General features: G+C 38.1%; 1 pseudogene; it reads right to left on the reverse strand.

Moving 5' to 3' along the window:
- Positions 1 to 11,577: 11,577 nt before the first annotated feature.
- LOC107853437 overlaps positions 11,578 to 18,401 on the reverse strand; it is a 75,422-nt pseudogene continuing 68,598 nt past the window's right edge.

Genomic DNA, 18,401 nt, shown 5'->3' on the forward strand with positions numbered 1-18,401 from the left:
GTGGTCAGTTGATGGACCGATGGTCCACCATATTTATCGTCGCAGAGTCCTTTTGGAAGGCAGTTTCTGGAGAAGAACTGACGGTCAATCTAGTGTCCATCCCAAGATTGATGGTCCACCACTTTGACCCTCACAAAGTTCCTCTAGATAATAGGTTTTGGGTAAGCGTTGATGGTCAATCTGGTGGTCCGTACCATGTATGAAGGTCCACCACCTTGATCGTCACCAAGTCCCTCTGAGAAGTAGTTTCTGGATAAGTGTTGATGGTCCATCTGGTGGTCCGTCACATGTCTGACGGTCCACCATATTTTTCGTCACTCGACTCCTCTGGAGAACTTGTTCTAGTTTAACTTGATGGTATATATGGCGGTTCGGCGTAAACCTGACGGTCCGTCATTTTGACTATCAATTCCTCTTTTCTGCTACTTTTTCTAGTTTTCTTCTATGGTTATCTCCTTTCACTGAAACTCTAAAAACCTTTATTAAATATTACTTTAATTTCTTGAAAATATACAATTTTCCTAAGAAAATGATGCTAAATGTTCCGTAAAACACTGAAACATCAACACCCTCAACTTAAGATCATTACTTGTCCTCAAATAACTCAACACCAAATTGCGCACATGAATAGTAAAATGACAGGCAACCAACTATTGAAACATTCTCTTATGCAAACATTTACTCATAAGCTTAATCTTATGCATTTAAAACAACAAAATCCACACCCAGTATTTTTTATAATTCAGCATACAAGCATGAATGTTACATCCCATGGATAAAAGCACATTTAGTAAAAGTTTGATTGCCCTCACAACATAGAAGTCCGCCACTCATTATATGATGTGGACACTGTCCATCTCTCACACTCACAAAAAAAAAGTTTCAAACATAGCCTAAGTACCCATAGGCTTGCCCTGGCCATACGACATGCCTAAGTACCCATAGGCTTGCCCTGGCCATACGACATGTCCTCACGGTTGACTCACTAGGATCAAACAGGTCTTTTCAAGGGTTACAACAAGGTTTAGGATTTGGTGAGGTATGTTCCTGGGTTAAGTGACCCATTAAAACTTAACTCTCCTTGCCTTAGCATATTTTCACCCTTAATCTGCTACTTATGTCATTTTTTTTAATAGAAGTACCAGTCACCCTCAACTTATGCTAATTTAGGCAGTGACCAATTATTTCTAATTGGATTATAGGTCACACTCCATTGAGGTCTTTCATTTTATGACACTAGCCACCCTTAACTTAGATGCTTTGTCTAATTTAAAATATATAATGTTAGCATTTGGCTAAATTTAGAGCTGAATGTTAAAGTCCTATGGAGAGTACAAGATGTGTTCAAATAGGAACAATTTTTCAGGCCGGGTTGCTTCTTTATGTTAGAAGGTTAAGAACTTCAAGGAGGCCTGTTATCCTATCCTAATGACTCCACTAGAAGACTGTATCTATGGCTCGGGCAAGTTCTAGGTCTTATTCTATGAAAGAACTACAAGTAAATCCTCACACCCACAGACATCAAAATTAAAGATCCTTTATAATTCTCAAAATGTTCATTACATGATTCATGCACGTTTTTACAGATCAATGCTTTGTACAGAATTACTGATGGTTATTTGCACATGCTTAACTAAAAAAGTAAATAATTACAGACATATGTTCAACGTCTTATGACAACATCATTCATTCTCCATATTTACAACTAAGTGCTGAAATAGAACCAATTCATAGATTGTCATTAAAAACTTGTATTTACATTACGCTTTACAGAATTTAAATGCAAAAATAAAAATAACCTAGACATGCCGCTTCTACTAGATAGCACATGATTAGATTCAGAATATCGGCAACAACATCCAACCATGGTGTAAATACCCCCACCCCCAGACAGAAAAATATGTATTATTCTTATAGCAATAAATGACCATACATGGACTCTCACACCTTTGAGGCATCTGTCAAGTGTGGTGAGTCTCCATCGTCCTTACCCTACAAAATGTTGGCCCCTATGGTGGTAGGAGAACTCACAACTTCACGTTCACCATTTTGAGGGATAGTTTCCCGAATTGAACCTGCACTTCACCCCCTTTCTGGGGCAGCACTAGTAGAGACTCCTGCCGCTTCATTTTCTTGTTCTCTTTTCTTCTTTTTAGCTTTCTTCTTTGATTTCTTCACAACTTTCTTTAGGTTGTGCTGGTCTAACTCCTTAGGTGACATTGCTTCTCTCTTTCTCCTTTTTTCTTCTTTTCTTCCTGCTTGTTCATCCATTTATTGCTTGCCTTTATCCTTCACTAGTCTACCCATCAGATCCAGAATACCCTCATCATCATTATTTACCACCAGAGTTAGATCAAATACAGGCAATTATGATTGTGTCTTCTTTAACTCAGCTATGTCAGCCTTTGCCTGCTCAAATTCAACCATGAGCTTGGCAAGATCAGGAAGAGATAGTGAATCTAGCCTTTTGTTGATATGAGCTTCCATGTTATCCATTCTCACTTGAATATTTTGAAATGGAACGACTACTTCGGCCATGATTTCATCCACAAAAGGTTTGAAATCTCCATCCCACTTTTCTAACTGCTTCTGGAACCATTTTTGATTCTTCATAACTTTGACAAAATTCACCAAGTTGAATCTGTATTCCGCAAAATCTGCTCCACTAGCAAACTGCATAGAATTTAACCCTGCAGACGTACCCTGGGGCATATAGTCAGGAGTCACATATGTGGTAATGGGTAAAGGCATACCTTTGGGCATTTATGTGGCTTCGAGAACTGGTACAGACTGAGACTAATGTGCTGGAGGCTTGTTCACTTGAATGTCAAACTTTAACTCATCTCTGGACTTCTCAAAGTCCTATTTATGAGTGGCTGAAACTTCATTATCAACGCCTCGAATCAGCGGCACACCAGCTTGTTTTCATAATACAGTAATCAAACATGGGAAAGGTATGGAAGTAGTCAGCTTATGTACCCTCACAAACATCTTATTTAAAATTAGCTGGATGAAATCAATGTCCAAACCTGAAATGAAACTGGCTACCATCATGACCCTATGATTATCCAGGTTTTCATCTCCTTTAGTTGGCATTAACCTCAATCAAACAATAGCCCACCAAAACTTAGCCTTGAAACTAAGTATGAATTTTGCAATGCGTTCTTTGGGGTTAGTTGCCAAGGAAGGATTTCCATCATTAGTGATCAATGATGCTGCCCAACGTCTCTGGCCAGAAGTATTTCTCATTCTATATTCGAAATTAGGGAAAGCAGGTGTAGCTTTATATGCTGGCCCAAACAATATTCTGTTGATATTTCGGGATGAGATATCAATAACAACTTCTCAGACTGGAATAGACTCCATGTTTGCTCTATTTGAAATCGGAGTCCCCTTCGAACATTCAGCTTTTACAGACAAATATAATTTGCAAAGAATTCCCTTACCTAATTTAGTTGGTACTCCCTTGGTGGCGTGCTCATCCATGCCAATCCACAATCATTGAATCGGCGTTCCAGTTTCGGATATTCATGAAGCTCCATTGCCATAATCTGATGGTCCGTCAGATCCACCGTTAGCTTTATCCAGTATGTTTCATTTTTTTGACTTTTGGGATGGTCAACTTGGTGGTCCATCAAAAACTTAATGGTCCACGAGTCTGACCATCAAATACAATCCAAAAACTCATTGTCTTTGACCTTTGGGATGGTCAACTTGGTGGTCCGTCACAAAGTTAATAGTCTGCCATGTTGACCGTCAAACCTTCGTCCTCAGGCACATTTATGGGTTAGACTGATTTTCAGCACAACTTAAGATCAAATCAATATTTAGCTTGAGCAACAGCATTAAAACTACATTTTAAGCAAGACTTCATCCACTAAATCAAACTTAAGCATAAATCATTCAAACTCAACACCATTAGACTAAATCATGAGACAATCTATGCCCTTACTCTTCAAATGAACAAGAGGAAAGAAGTACATACCCAAACCTTAATGTTATAGTATTCTACTTACTTGAAACTTCAGAGACTGAACTACTTGCAAATTCTATCACTTATGTTACTCTTTAGTTTGTGATGGGGATAGGGAAGGAATGACCTAGCTTAAATAGAAAAGTGATGAAGGAGTGGAGGAGTCTCAGATAGGATAACTCAGTTCAGGTTCTTTGAATCTTGGAGAAGTGGAAAAATTAAAGGTCATGGAACAGTTACAATGAGTGTACCCGCTCAATTTTATTCTTAAAATCTCATTCCAGGTCAAATACGGAGTACTTATAAAGAGTACCGATTTAACCCAACCCGATTCAAAATTAGGGTTAAAGTGACGATCGAATTGACGGTCCATCATAAGTGTGACGGACCACCACTGGGAACATCACCCCTCAGTTGAGTCGATGAGTTTCTATTTTGGTGTGACTGTTAATGGGTCGGTCAACCACAGTCATGACGGTCCACCAAATTGGCCGTCACTACTTACTAGAATGCAGGTCAGCAGTCTCGCTTCTAATAGCTGCTTTGATGGTCCACCATATACTTGACGGTCCTCTACTCATGTCATCATGCCCTATCTAGTGAATGCATTTTCCTGCCTGTTTTTGACGGTTGAGTGTGGTGGTCCGTCAGTAGTTTTTCGGTCCGTCAAGTGTACCTTCGCAACTTTCCAGTAGCTACAATGTGCCTAATTTTACTCTTTACAACACTTCTGGTCCTGCACACTTCATAAACACATCAAAATTTCCCAAAAATATAAAATAGACTATACTTATGGTTACAACAACATGTTGTGGGTTACCTTCCACTAGCGCCTAATTTAACGTTGCGGCACGACTTAGGTATCTCGAATACTAAGACTTCATCGAGGTAAAAGACATCAACACTTTTTATTAGGTCTTTTGGACCAATATAAAGTTTGATTCTTTGCCCGTTCACTTTGAAGACACTACCATCTTCGTTTTCAAGCTCGACTACTCCAGATGAGTAGACTTGGCTAATTATAAATGGGCCTAATCATTTAGACTTCAACTTACCCGAAAATAGCTTCAGTCTAGAGTTGAAAAGAAGGACCAAATCACCTTTTGTAAATTCTCTCTGTGTAATCCTTTGGTCATGGTATTTCTTCATCCTTTCTTTGTACAAGTCAAGCCTTTCATAAGCTTTGACATAGAATTCATCCATCTCATTAATCTGCTCGAATCTTAGATCAGTTGCTTCCTTTCAATGCATATTTAGCCCTTTTAGAGCCCACAAGGCCTTATATTCCAGCTCAATTGGCAAATGACTTGCCTTCCCATAAACTAGGTGATATGGTGACATGCTAATTGGTATCTTAAAAGCAGTTTGATACGCCCACAAGGTATCATCGAGCTTTCGAGACCAATCTTGTCTACTGGCATTCGCAGTTTTGGTGAGAATGGCCTTGATCTCACAATTCAACACCTCCACTTGCCCACTAGTTTGTGGGTGATAAGGAGTTGCTACACGGTGTTGTTTTACTCCATACTTCTCCAGCACAGCCCTGAAGACTTTATTGTAGAACTAGGATCCCCCATCACTTATAATAATTCTTCGTACTCCAAAGCGAGAGAATATGTTATTTTTTAGAAATGCCACAACTCTTTTTCCTTCATTGTCAGCCAACGCCACAGCTTCTACCCATTTCAATACATAGTCTACAGCTACTAGGATGTATTTTAACCCATATGAGCTTACAAATGGGCCCATGAAGTCAATGCCCCATACATCAAATAACTCTACTTCTATCATCTTGGACATTGGCATCTCATGAGGTTTGGAGATTGATCCTTGTCTCTAATATTGATCATATCTATGAATGAGCTCATATGCATCTCTGAATAGTATGGGCCAATAGTAGCCACTCTGCAGTACTTTCTAAGTAGTGTGGTCGCCTGCATGGTGACCACCAACAGGTGAAGTGTGGCATGCTTCCAAAATATTCAGTACTCCATATATGGTACACAGCGCCTAATAACACCATCTGCACATCGCTAAAAAAAATAGGGCTCATCCCAGAAATACTGGGTAACATCATGAAGGAACTTTCTCCTTTGGTGAAAGGAAAGATTATCTGGCATCACTTCACTTACCACATAGTTTGTGAAATCAGCATACCACGAAATCTACTCAAACTTAGTAGCTAGTATCTTATTATCTTAAAAGGAATCATCAATATCTAACTTGTCCTTTATTGCTTGTTCGCATTCAAGTCTGGATAAGTGATCAGCCACCTGATTTTTTCACCCCTTGTGATCCTTTACCTCAAAGTCGAATTCTTGAAGCAACAATACCCACCGGATCAATCTTGGCTTCACATCTTTCTTAGCCATTAAGTACCTCAGAGCTGCATGATTCGTGTGGACCACCACCTTAGTCCTTAGCAAATACGCCCTGAATTTCTCGAAGGTGTAAACCACAGCTAGAAGTTCTTATTTAGTGACAGTGTAGTTCTTTTGAGCCCTATTCAGGGCTTTGCTGGCATAGTAGATTGGATGAAACAACTTATCCTTTTTCTGGCCCAACACAGCTCCAAGCGCCACCCCGCTAGCATCGCACATTAGTTCAAATGGATTTGTCCAGTCGGGAGAAATAATAACTGGAGTCTCCACTAACTTCATCTTAATGCATTCAAACACCTGCCTGCAGTCATCATCAAAAGAGAACTTAGCCTCTTTTTCAAGAAGTTTGTACAATGGGTTTGCAACCTTCGAGAAATCCTTTATAAATCTGCGATAGAATACTGCATGTCTAAGAAAGCTACCCACCCCTTTTAAAGAGATAGGGGGAGGTAGTTTGTCGATAACCTCAACTTTGGTCTTATCCACCTCAATACCTTTTGAAGAAATTTTATGACCGAGAACAATGCCCTCTTTCTCCATGAAGTGGCATTTTTCCTAGTTAAGGACCAGGTTAAACTCTTCACACCGCTGTAATGCTTGACTTAGATTCAGCAAGCATAAGTCAAAGGAATCTCCAAGCACTGAAAAATTATCCATAAAAACCTCCAAGGTGTCTACAACCATATCATTGAAAATCGACATCATGCACCTCTGGAATGTAGCTGGTGCATTACATAATCCAAAGTGCATCCTTTTAAAAGTAAATGTGCCATATAGGCACGTGAATGTCATTTTATCCTGATCCTCAGGAGAAATGGAGATTTGATTATACCTGGAATACCTATCCAAGAAACAGTACTAGCCTCTACCTGCCAATCGATCAAGCATCTGATCCATGAATGGCATTGGAAAGTGATCTTTTAGTGTCCACGAATTTAGCTTTCGGTAGTCCATACACACCCTCCAACCTGTGACAGGCCTGAGTGGAATTAGCTCATTCTTCTTGTTGGCCACTACCGTCATGCCCCCTTTCTTGGGCACACACTGTACAGGACTCTCCCATTTACTGTCTGAGATTAGGTACACCACCCCTGCATCTAGCCACTTGATGATTTCTTTCTTCACCACCTCTTGCATAGATGGATTTAGGCGACACTGATGCTCAAAAGTGGGTACACAATCTTTCTCTAATTGAATCTTGTGCATATATATGCTAAGAGGGATACCAATAATATCTGCAATAGTTCAACCAATAGCTCTCTTCTATCTCTTCAAAATAAAGATGAGAGCTTCCACCTGTTGTTCACTGAGATCAACAGCAATAATAACTGGCAGCGTTTTCCACTACCCAAGAACACATACCTCAGATGACTAGGTAGCTCCTTTAAGTCTAACATTGGTGGCTCTTCAATGGATGGCTTCGCCAGTGATTAAGGCTGATTCTTAAGGTCAAGATCTAGCTTCTTAGGGGTAGAAGAATACGACCTCATTCCTGTCAAACCACAGACAGTTTCTTCGTACTCATCAATATCCTCACGATCAAAGTTCATGAGCACAGCAACCAATGGCTCCTTCTTGTGAAGAGGCATGTGAACAAGTTGAGTTGGGTGATTTTGTCATCTTTTGAGAAAAAAGGAAAAACAAAGTATAGTGTGGCTGTGGTCAAAAAGTGAGTCACTCCTAGAGTATCGGTGATTGTTGCATTATTTCTCTTTGAAGTCTTTTGTATTCTTTATTATTGTATTTTATATTGAGGGGTATTGGGAAAATAGTGTTCCTTATGTTTGAAGAGCTACTTGAGGTAGTAACTAAGATTGATGTCATTGTGATCATTAGGTCATCTATTTTAGGCATAAATGTGCATAGTCTCATGGTAAGAGGTAGTGTTGCTTGAGGACAACCAAAGCTTTAAGTTGGGGGTGTTGATGAGTGGTGAATTTGCCACTCATCCACACTCATCATTCGTGCACATTACCATGTTTTGAGTGAATAATTGAGACAATATTTGTGATTAGATGCACTAATATCCATACTTTGCTGGCACAAAGGTGATGAGGTAAAAATATGTGGATCAGAATGAAAAAGATCAAAAAAAGGAAAGAAATGTAACTGGAAGACTTTGTGCAGAAATAGGCCTCAGTTACTGTGATTGCGGTTTGAGGGTTGTGATCGCGGCCAGTCAAGAAGGTCAGCAACCGCGATCGCATGACTCTGCATGCAGTTGAAGTAGTCGTAATCGCAGATAACCTCCCGCGATCGCAGCATAGCAGAAAAAGGCAGCAATAGGCAAAGGTGTAAATGCACATAGTTGCTTCCAAATTTCCCTTTTAGAGACTCAAACCCTACCCTTTTTGGAATCAAACCCTATCCTCTTTGGAATCAATCTATCAATTCCTAATTATTGGAACTTGGTCTATTTCTTAGTTTCCATATTTGGAGGAAATTTATTATATTAATTTTGGGTGAAGAATACATTGGAGTAGCTTCCAACTGAAGGATTAGTTAACTCACATTGAAGATTTGTTGAAGTTCAAAATTTAAAGTAAACTTCACATAGTCTTTCATAAATCCAATCAATAAAGATTATTGGGTATATCTTGCTTATTACTCATATGGGTAACTAGTTCTTCCTCTTGGGATTATGTTAGAATAAGGTGCATCTATATATGGGTTGTGATTCATTTGTGTATATGCTAATGTGTTGGTGTTGGGTTCTACTATTTCTTGAGAAAATTGATTGGGATTTATGGATGAAAGCACAAAATACCCAAAATGGGCTTATGGGAGAAAACCCCAAGCTCTTGAAACTATACCATCTTTGAAAGAGGGGTTTAGGTGAACTTTAGGAACTCTCGCCATCCTTTAAAGAGGGATGTGGGAACCAAGGCAATAATAGACAATAATTGGGTTTAGTTTTAAATTTTCACTATCTTATCCATAAGGGTGATTATGAGGTTGACTCTCCCTTGGGTACCATCCTAGAAATAGGGGTGTCTAATTGAGGTATTGAGTGGCTTTAATTGACACACTCATTAGGTACTCGAAAGAGTAAATGAGTGACATCTTTGAGGTTTTTTTTGAAAAACTAGCCTTAAGGACTTTAAACCTAGCCTACCACATCATCAACAATTAGAATTTGCACTGAATCATCATGTTCTGATACATAACTTTCCCCTAGGAAAGCATCGTCCCAAGATCCATTTTAATTGATTATACTCTAATTATTTGTAGCCCCAAAGTAGTCCTTTAAAAGTTCATCTATATATACTAGTTTTGAAACTCGCTCGAACCCCCCATTTTACATAGTTGTATCTTAGGTTTGAATTTAGTAATTACTTATATTCTAAACTTACCCATTTTCCTTTACATTGTTCCTCATGGATTCGACCCCGACTTTTGTTGGGTTATTAAATTGACTTCGACTACCTTGCACTTAATTTGACGTGTAGTTGAGCGTTATTAGTTCACCCCATAGGGACATACAAGGACAAATGAAACCCTTGTCTAAAAGATCCTTTAATTTCTCCTTGAGCTCCTTAAACTCAGCTGGAGTCATTCTATACGAAGTAATAGAAATATGACGAGTGTCTGAAACAAGATCTATCCCAAAATCTCCCTATCAGGAGGGACATCGGGAAGTCATCAAGGAAGTCCTCAATAAATTCATTCCTCACCAGGAGGGAATGCAAAAAAGGACCCTGTGAGCTAGAATCTTTAACCTGAACTAGATAATAGAGACACCCCTTGGAGATTAATCTGCGAGCTCTAAGATACGATATGAACTTCCATTTAGGAGATAGCAAACCCCCTCCCACTCAACAGCCGGCTCATTAGGGAATTTAAAGATGAATTTATGAGTTTGACAGTCTAGAGAAGTATAGCACGAGTGCAACCAATCCATCCCTACTATGACATTGAAATCAACCATATCTAATTCAAGCAGATCCACCAAAGTCTCTCACCCACAGATACCACACAGCCCTTATAGACTCTTCAAGCCACAACAGAGTCACCCACGAGGTTGAAATAGAAAAAAGTCTAAAAAATACTCGGGGCTGAAACAAAAAATGTACAACTACAAATAGGGTCACATAAGAGAGAGTGGACATCAAAAAAAGTGAATATTAAACATCATGGGAAAAAAGTTTCAACATACCAATCACGACATCAGGTGATTTCTCAGACTCTTGGTAGGTTGTGAGAAAATAGAGATAGTTTCGACCATTGTTTGAACTAGACGATGCACCCTTTGGTATCGAAGATGATGAAGAGGCAATCAGGACTTTGTTTGCCCTCGAAGCAACCTTGGCCACTGGAAAATTGCTAACCATGTTCACTGGCTGACCACAGTTAAAGCACTTATTCTTCCCTTTATCACAGTAACCCCGGTGTAATTGACCATAAAATTGTAGGGAGGATAGGATGGAGCTGATTGGACCCCTCTAGCCCGAGATTGGGCACCCTGTGCCCTTTAGTTGTCTCCATTTTGGAAACTTATATCACCCTATGGCTTTGGATAGGGAGCACTAGTTGTCGAGTAAGACCCAAAATTGCTCCACTTCTTCTTGGGCCACATCCCACCATCCCTACCACTCTGTTGGCCACAACCCTACTTAAGAAATCCGAACTTCCTGCTCTACCTCTCTCCCATCACAACCAACCTGGAGATATCCAGGTCCTTATTTAACAAGGCATCCTTACTCTCTAAAATCAACTCTCAAGAAAACTCAAAAGAGAACTTCCTCATTCTAGCCTTCAGCAAGAAACCAACTCTGGAGCATACCAAGATAACTGGTGAAACTTCAATGCATACTTCTTAAATGACATCTTACCTTACTTTAGGTTAACAAACTCTTCCACCTTCACTTCCCTCAACTCTTGAGGAAAGAATCATTCCAAGAAAGCATTAGAAAAATCCTCTCACAAGGCTAACTCTACATTGTCACCCCTTGACTGATCTCATTCCTCGTACCACCGGTATGCCACATCTTTTAGCTAGTAGGTGACAAACTCCACACCGTCCATATTTTTTGCATACATAATACAAAAGATATTTTCTATCTCATCCAAAAAACTCTGAGGATCCTTCTCTACTTTAACACTAGTAAAGGTTGAAGGATTCAACCTCATGAACTAGACAACCCTTGTGGCCATAGAAGATGGAGTAACAGAAGCACCACACTCATCCTGAGAAGCTACCAACTGTGCCAACATATGGATAGACTAACAAAACTTAACATTCATCACATCAGCCTGAGGAGATCGAGAAGGTCTACAGGGAACAGGTGGAACTCTAGGCGAGCAATCAGGAACTGGATCCCTAGACTGGGTTTGGACCCCATAAGTGGCATGGGTACCATCAATATTGTCCTTAGGTGGGGCAGTGAAGTTTTTATGAGCTTTAGTTTTTTGAGGAGGCATGATCTGAAAAAGCAAAAAATGGGAATTAGAGATGAATTCAGTACCTTAGAATCCACAACTGAAAAATAGAACACAAGAAAAAAAACATTCCTAAATGCCTTTTAGTCTCTCCCTTATGAGTGTGGTACGCTACACACCCATAAAAGAGACTCTTGTCGATTTGGCTTTGTGGACTCCCAATTGACCATGAACCTAGGGCTCTGATACTAGTATGACATAACCCGAACCAGGGCCTAGTTGTGTTGGGCATCTTAAGTCCAATTAGAACCGAACACCACCCCCAATACCCAACTATAATCACCCTGCGCCCTATATCGTATGAATTCTAAGCATATAATAAGATAAAAAAATAATAGTTTAAAGACATTAAATAATGTCTATAAATATAATCCAATAATTACAACCAATTATCCAACCCGTGCCAACCCCAATACCAATACCAATACTAAGGCTGACACCAATACCGATATAGCCCATGCCCATAGTAGTCTGACAAAGACTCTAACCAGAATCAAATAACATCTGGTTAGGACATACCCCCAACAATTGTCGAAACCAAATCCACAAAATAATAATAACGAAAAGAATTCCATAGTATGAAATAAAGTCTTTCAGAGTATGAAAGCTCACCACTTCAGTCGTACTCAAAGTTGTCCCCAAATCTAAGTCACTGAGCAGGAGAAATGGAAGTATGGTCAGTTCATGCATCGTGTGCGGATACAATGCCTGAAGATGATTACCAGAGTGAACCATAGTAAGTACTTAGGGATAAAGATAAAATAATTTCATTATTCAAAACCAAAGTAAATAACCACATGCAATCATATATACACATATATATTGTGCAGGAATATGCAACAAAGTTTACCATGCACTTAAAACCTTAACCTAGGTTATGTAGCTTTGTTGTCCTAAAACCACCCATGGGCTATATGGGTTCAGCTCCTCCTACTAAAAGGGCCCTAGTGCGTGTTAGCTCCATAATCAGAGGAAAAACCCTGAGATGACTAGTACATATCCCAAAATATAAAGTATGGCATCATGCACATGGTCACCATGACCAAACCTCACATCGACAAATATGGGTTTCCAGTATTAGTCCCTTTGGGACCTCCACCTTCCATGACTTTGGTACACACCCTTCTTTAAGCCCATATTAAAACCATTTACACATTCCAACCATTTACTAAGGAACCTTTTATTAGGCATTAACCATTGGTATTTTCATACCCTAACTAGAGCTTGCAAGTCTAACCTTTCATGCCATACCAAAATCACTAAACCAAGTTGACTCCAAAGTTTCCAATTCAACCAAAACCATGGCCACCAAGGCCTTTCCAAACCATTTAAAATCAACTAGACCAATTCAGGTTTCTTTTACCATTTATGCAATGCAAAGATTTTAAGAGCAGTCAAACTATGTAACAAAATCAATCTCATTGGTATTTTATCAAATAAGTTGAGGGAAATAAGTTTCAAAACCATAACCAAGTAATTTGGGGAATTCATATTACCCCAAAATCTAATTACCATTACCATGCATCCCACAATGTTCAAAATCATATTAAAATAGAGAAAAACCATATTTAATCTGTGAGAAACATTATTCAACTATGAACATCCAAAACCCCCAACCATTATGTCAAAACCATAACAATAGTATGAAAACCAAACATTAAACACATGCTCTTTGTAAAGTAACAATGAGGAAGGATTAGCATGCCTTAGACACTAAGGAAGATGGAGAGAATCACTCTTGAAAGCTCCTAATTGATTGTCTTGAAAAAATCCTAGACTCTTGCTTGAACGAAGAGTTTGAGAGAGTTTTTAAGAGTGTTTGATTGAGAATAATAGGTTAATAAAGTCCCAAAAGGTGTTTTATGTTATGGTATCTAAAGGAGATAAGAAAGGGAATACCACCAACTTACAACTTTAAAAATACCACAGGTGGTTTCGAGTCGATCCCGTGACTCGTGACCACAACATATGACTCGTACCATTGAGTTATAACCAATACAGAGAGTTGGACACCCATACACTGTCTAGCATATGACCCTATGACCCTCACTTGTGACCAGACCATACGACTTATATGGTCCAATCGTACCCAAGACTAAATAAAAAAAGATTAACACTGGACAATATACGACTAGTCATAATGACTCATAACCTATCCGCACAGCTCTTAGTGAGCCACTCATACTCAGAGCCAAGTCAAGTTACTAAGTTTTTAATTTTATGAAGGATCATACCAATGACCCATCACCATACCAAATGAACCATACCACCAAACCATAACCACAATAGATTCCCAACCACAATCACTGGATACCTGACCCATACTCACACCATACAACTTGTATGATTAGACATTATAGGAACAGTAAGCTCAGAGCTCAGGAAATTTCCATGGTCCAAAACCCAGGGTGTTTCAGCACCCATGGGCTATATAAGTTCCACTCACCCTACTGAAAAGGCCCCAAAGCATATTAGATGCATGAACTAGAGATATCCAAGGAAGTCATTCCAGGATATATGAAAATTTATTAAGTATGAACTATGCACACAATCATTAAGACTCTCATGACGGTAGATGTGGTTTCTAGTTTTCGTCCTCCCTAGGACTTACATTTTTATGGTAAGCTACACAACCCTCCATTAAGCCCAATTAAAATAGTTTACACATTTTTATTTATTAACTAGGCATTATCCATTATGACATGTACCATTGGTATCGTCATACTATGCTTGCATGCTAATATCATTGTGACATTCAAATTATTCACACCTTGGGGGAATGCCTCAACCCTCATGATTTATTAAGTCAAACTTTTGGGGAATACCTCGACCCTCGTAGTTCATAAAAATCAACTTGGGTCAATGCCTCGACCCCCATAGTTTATAATTAAGTCAACACATGGCCATTAAGTTCTTCCAAAAAAATCATTTGAATTCTATTTAGCCTTTTATATAATGCGAGAGTTTAGGATAGTTTGCCAAAGCATGTGATTAACCATGTTTCAAAGGCAATTATGTAAGTCAGTTGAGGTTACACAATTTCTAAACCAATTCCAATACCAAAAATCATTAATTGGGGGAATTCCATGACCCCCATACGATATTATCATGCCCATTCACCTAATCAGATCAAAAACCTATCAATAAAGGATAAACAATGCATATAAAATAATGGGAACACCATTCAATTAAAAATCATCCAAAACCCTCAACCTAAGTTCCAAAATCAACATTTAAACCCACATAAATATCAATATTGCATGCCATAATAATACACAAATTTTTAGGGAAAAGATACATGTCCGAAAGTATTGAGAAATATAGAGGGAAATCACCAATTGGAGCTCTAGAAGATAAATCCTTAGAAACTCTAGTTGTTATTGCCTAGGGTATTTGAGAGAGAAGAATAGTTCTTATATTATGAGAAATTAATGATAATAGGGCTACAAAATTATTTTAAGTCATGGGATAGAAGTTGGATGCGAGGAAAAAACAATTTTCCCTTAATGAGAACATGTAGGAAAAACTGTCCCCATTCGCTATGGGTCAGGTCATTACTCATGACATTTGGGTATGACATATGGGTCAGGTCCTTACTATTGACCGTACAAGTCATACAGTAAGACTCTTAATGTGACATTATGACGCATAGGGTCCTTGTCATACTCAGGATAGAGACATTGGCCAATCCACTTATTTGGTCACGAATCCCTTTATATGACTCGTCACCTTACCTTACGATTTGTATGGTAAAGGCTATAATAAGAATAGTAACTTGTATAGCTATACTTTTCAGGCTATGATTGGGATCCTACGACTGGTAATAAGTCTTTACAGCTCATTAGGCGAGTCATTACTTGGGAAGTGAGCACAAAAATCAAGAAATTTTCAAAGGCAAAAATTTGAGGTGTTACAAAACCCTTATTTTTTAGTGTTCTTAAACAAGACATGAAGACTATGAAGAACTTACGAATATCCAAAATTTGACCCTTAAGGAAATGGACTCATAATTTGATGAAATTCGAAACTCAAGCTCCTTTTAACATCCCGAACAAACCCCATATATTTTTAAAGCCAAATATCAACCACAATTTTCATATTGAGAACTCACTTTAAATTTTCTTCAAACTTAAGTTCCAACAATGGTAGAACACTTAAATCTTCTCGGATTAAGCTCAAATTTTAGATTTTGACTCTAATAGTACTGGGAACACTATTCTAGCACAAGAAACATAAGAAAACTCAGAAATCAAAAATTCAAAAATCTCTAAAACATTTTCCACTATTTTTTTTATTTTTAGATAACAAAACCCAAGACTGGAATCGTGGAAATGATCCTAAGATTGACTCTGATTTCAAATGATATGATACAAAACATGAAAACGAATGTAAATTACAAAAATCAAAGATAATAAAGAAAAAAGAAATAAAATAGGTAGACATAGGAGAAGGAACATAAGTAAACAAAAGGCATGTCACACCAACGATACTCAAACATAAACCTAATACAAACACCTAACTCTTACGTAGACCAAAAGGGTACCGTATACCCAATCAACCTTTATTTCTAAGCAAATGTTCAACAAAAGCTCTCCAATCACCACTCTCAAGTGTTTGGTTCATCAATAATCAAATCAAGCTAATGAAAATGAAACCCTAGTAATCCTATTTATAGTTTATTACAAGGCCCAAAAGTGACCCTTAATTTTAAATACATATAAGTCTAACAAGTGGACTACCTCCCCTAGACGGTTTCCATGACTAACCATTGAGGGTGTGACTGTTCATTCCCCTTCCCATCACCCTAAAATAGTGTACTCCTCTCTTGGGATGCCTTTGATGGTTCTATGGATAGCTGGTCACTAGGGTGGTGGTCCATTGCACCTTACACCGTCCCTAGGCAGTGATCAACTTCTTTACTTTAAGCTCATTTATCAACCTTCAACACATAGTAGCCTTTGGATGGGATAAAATCAAGCTCCAATACACCCATTTCCATGAAAGTCAATTTAAAGGCTTGAAACTCTTGGCCTTGGTTTCTTGATAATAACTTAGAGGGGACTTAACCTGTATTGTTCTTGTGCTTCTCTCCTTACATATGCATAATAATTTTCCAAATCCAATTTAGGAGTTTTCCAAAATTTTACCACAAACTTAATGAAATTCCACATCAAGCCCACTAAAAAATATGTCAAATCGAATCTTGGCCACCATGTAATGTAAAAGTATAATTCATTCCATCAATTTCTTTTGTGTAGATAGCTAATGGTCAAATTCTTACAAAAATTACAATGAGTTCATTATAATCCATACACAAAGGTCGGCCATTCTACTTGGTGGTAAAAGACTATTGATTCATTTCAAATAAATATGTCTCATCTAATTCATCATAGAAAGTTTTTGACATAGCTTCATGTATCTCCTTAACTATTACTACTTGAATAAATCTTTGCATTTAATGCGGGCTATTGAATCAATAAGCCAACTTGAAACTTAATGATTTTTGTTAATCCATGTGTTATACTTTAGATCAATTGGTGGTGGTTTGGTCAACTCATCTATAAGATATTCAACTTTGTTTTTTAACTAAATCTGATTGGACACACAAGTGTCCGTGTGATACGTAGTGTATTCATAGCACTTATGATGGTTAAACTTGGAAAATATGCATGTACTTAAGGCTATTTTTTTTGGATTTGATGTATTTTGGAGTGATTTTGTAGGAAACTAGGTTTTGGATGCCAAACAGAAGAAAAACTAGGTTTTAGATGCTAAATGGAAGAAAACTAGGTTTTGGATGCTAAATGGAAGAAAAAGATGAAAAGTTGAAGTTTTGGGCACTTAAATAGGCACTTACTAGGAACATGTGCCACTTATTTAAGTAGGTGCCTAAGTACATGTCAGAATATGAAATCTCGAGGCTCAGGAGTAGGAAAAAGAAGACTCTATCACTTACGAAGGAAACATATGGTCCGTATATAGTACATATGGTCCGTATGTGACAAAAGTAAATAACAGAGTTCCAAGTGCAGAGAGTTGAAGGAGCTATGCATGAAAGGTTGTCACTTACTAAGGACCACATATAGTCCATATGTAGTACATACGGTCTATATGTGACCATAGTAAGTGGTCACCGACTTCATTTTTTCTGGATCTTCAAAATCATTTCCTAGGGTTTCCATGTAACCTACGTACACTTCTATGATTTTTTAGTCCTTATTATTTATGTTTAATTAAGTTTTCCTTTTTTATTTCAGATTTGATTTCTAGGGTTTCATTCACAAACATTTTATTGTTCTTAGTTTGTTCTTGGTTTGTTATTCAGTTTAAGACTTTGGGATTTCTTCTTTCAGTATTATGAGATTGATTTTGTAATTTTGTATGTGGATTCCATGATTAATCTCATAACTATGAGAAGTTAATTCTCTTTGCTAGGATTGTGGGAACCCTGGTGGATTAATGAAGTAGAGGAAGTGCCAAGTTGTTCAAGATAAAAGTTTCTTGCATGTATTGGGTTTTCTTCACTCTTATTGATTTCTTTATGTGTGCACATGTTAAGATCCCGCCTAGAATATCACTACTTACTCCACAAGAGGAGTAGTTTCTAG

Source organism: Capsicum annuum, chromosome 6, assembly GCF_002878395.1.
Source record: "Capsicum annuum cultivar UCD-10X-F1 chromosome 6, UCD10Xv1.1, whole genome shotgun sequence".
Taxonomy (NCBI): domain Eukaryota; kingdom Viridiplantae; phylum Streptophyta; class Magnoliopsida; order Solanales; family Solanaceae; genus Capsicum; species Capsicum annuum.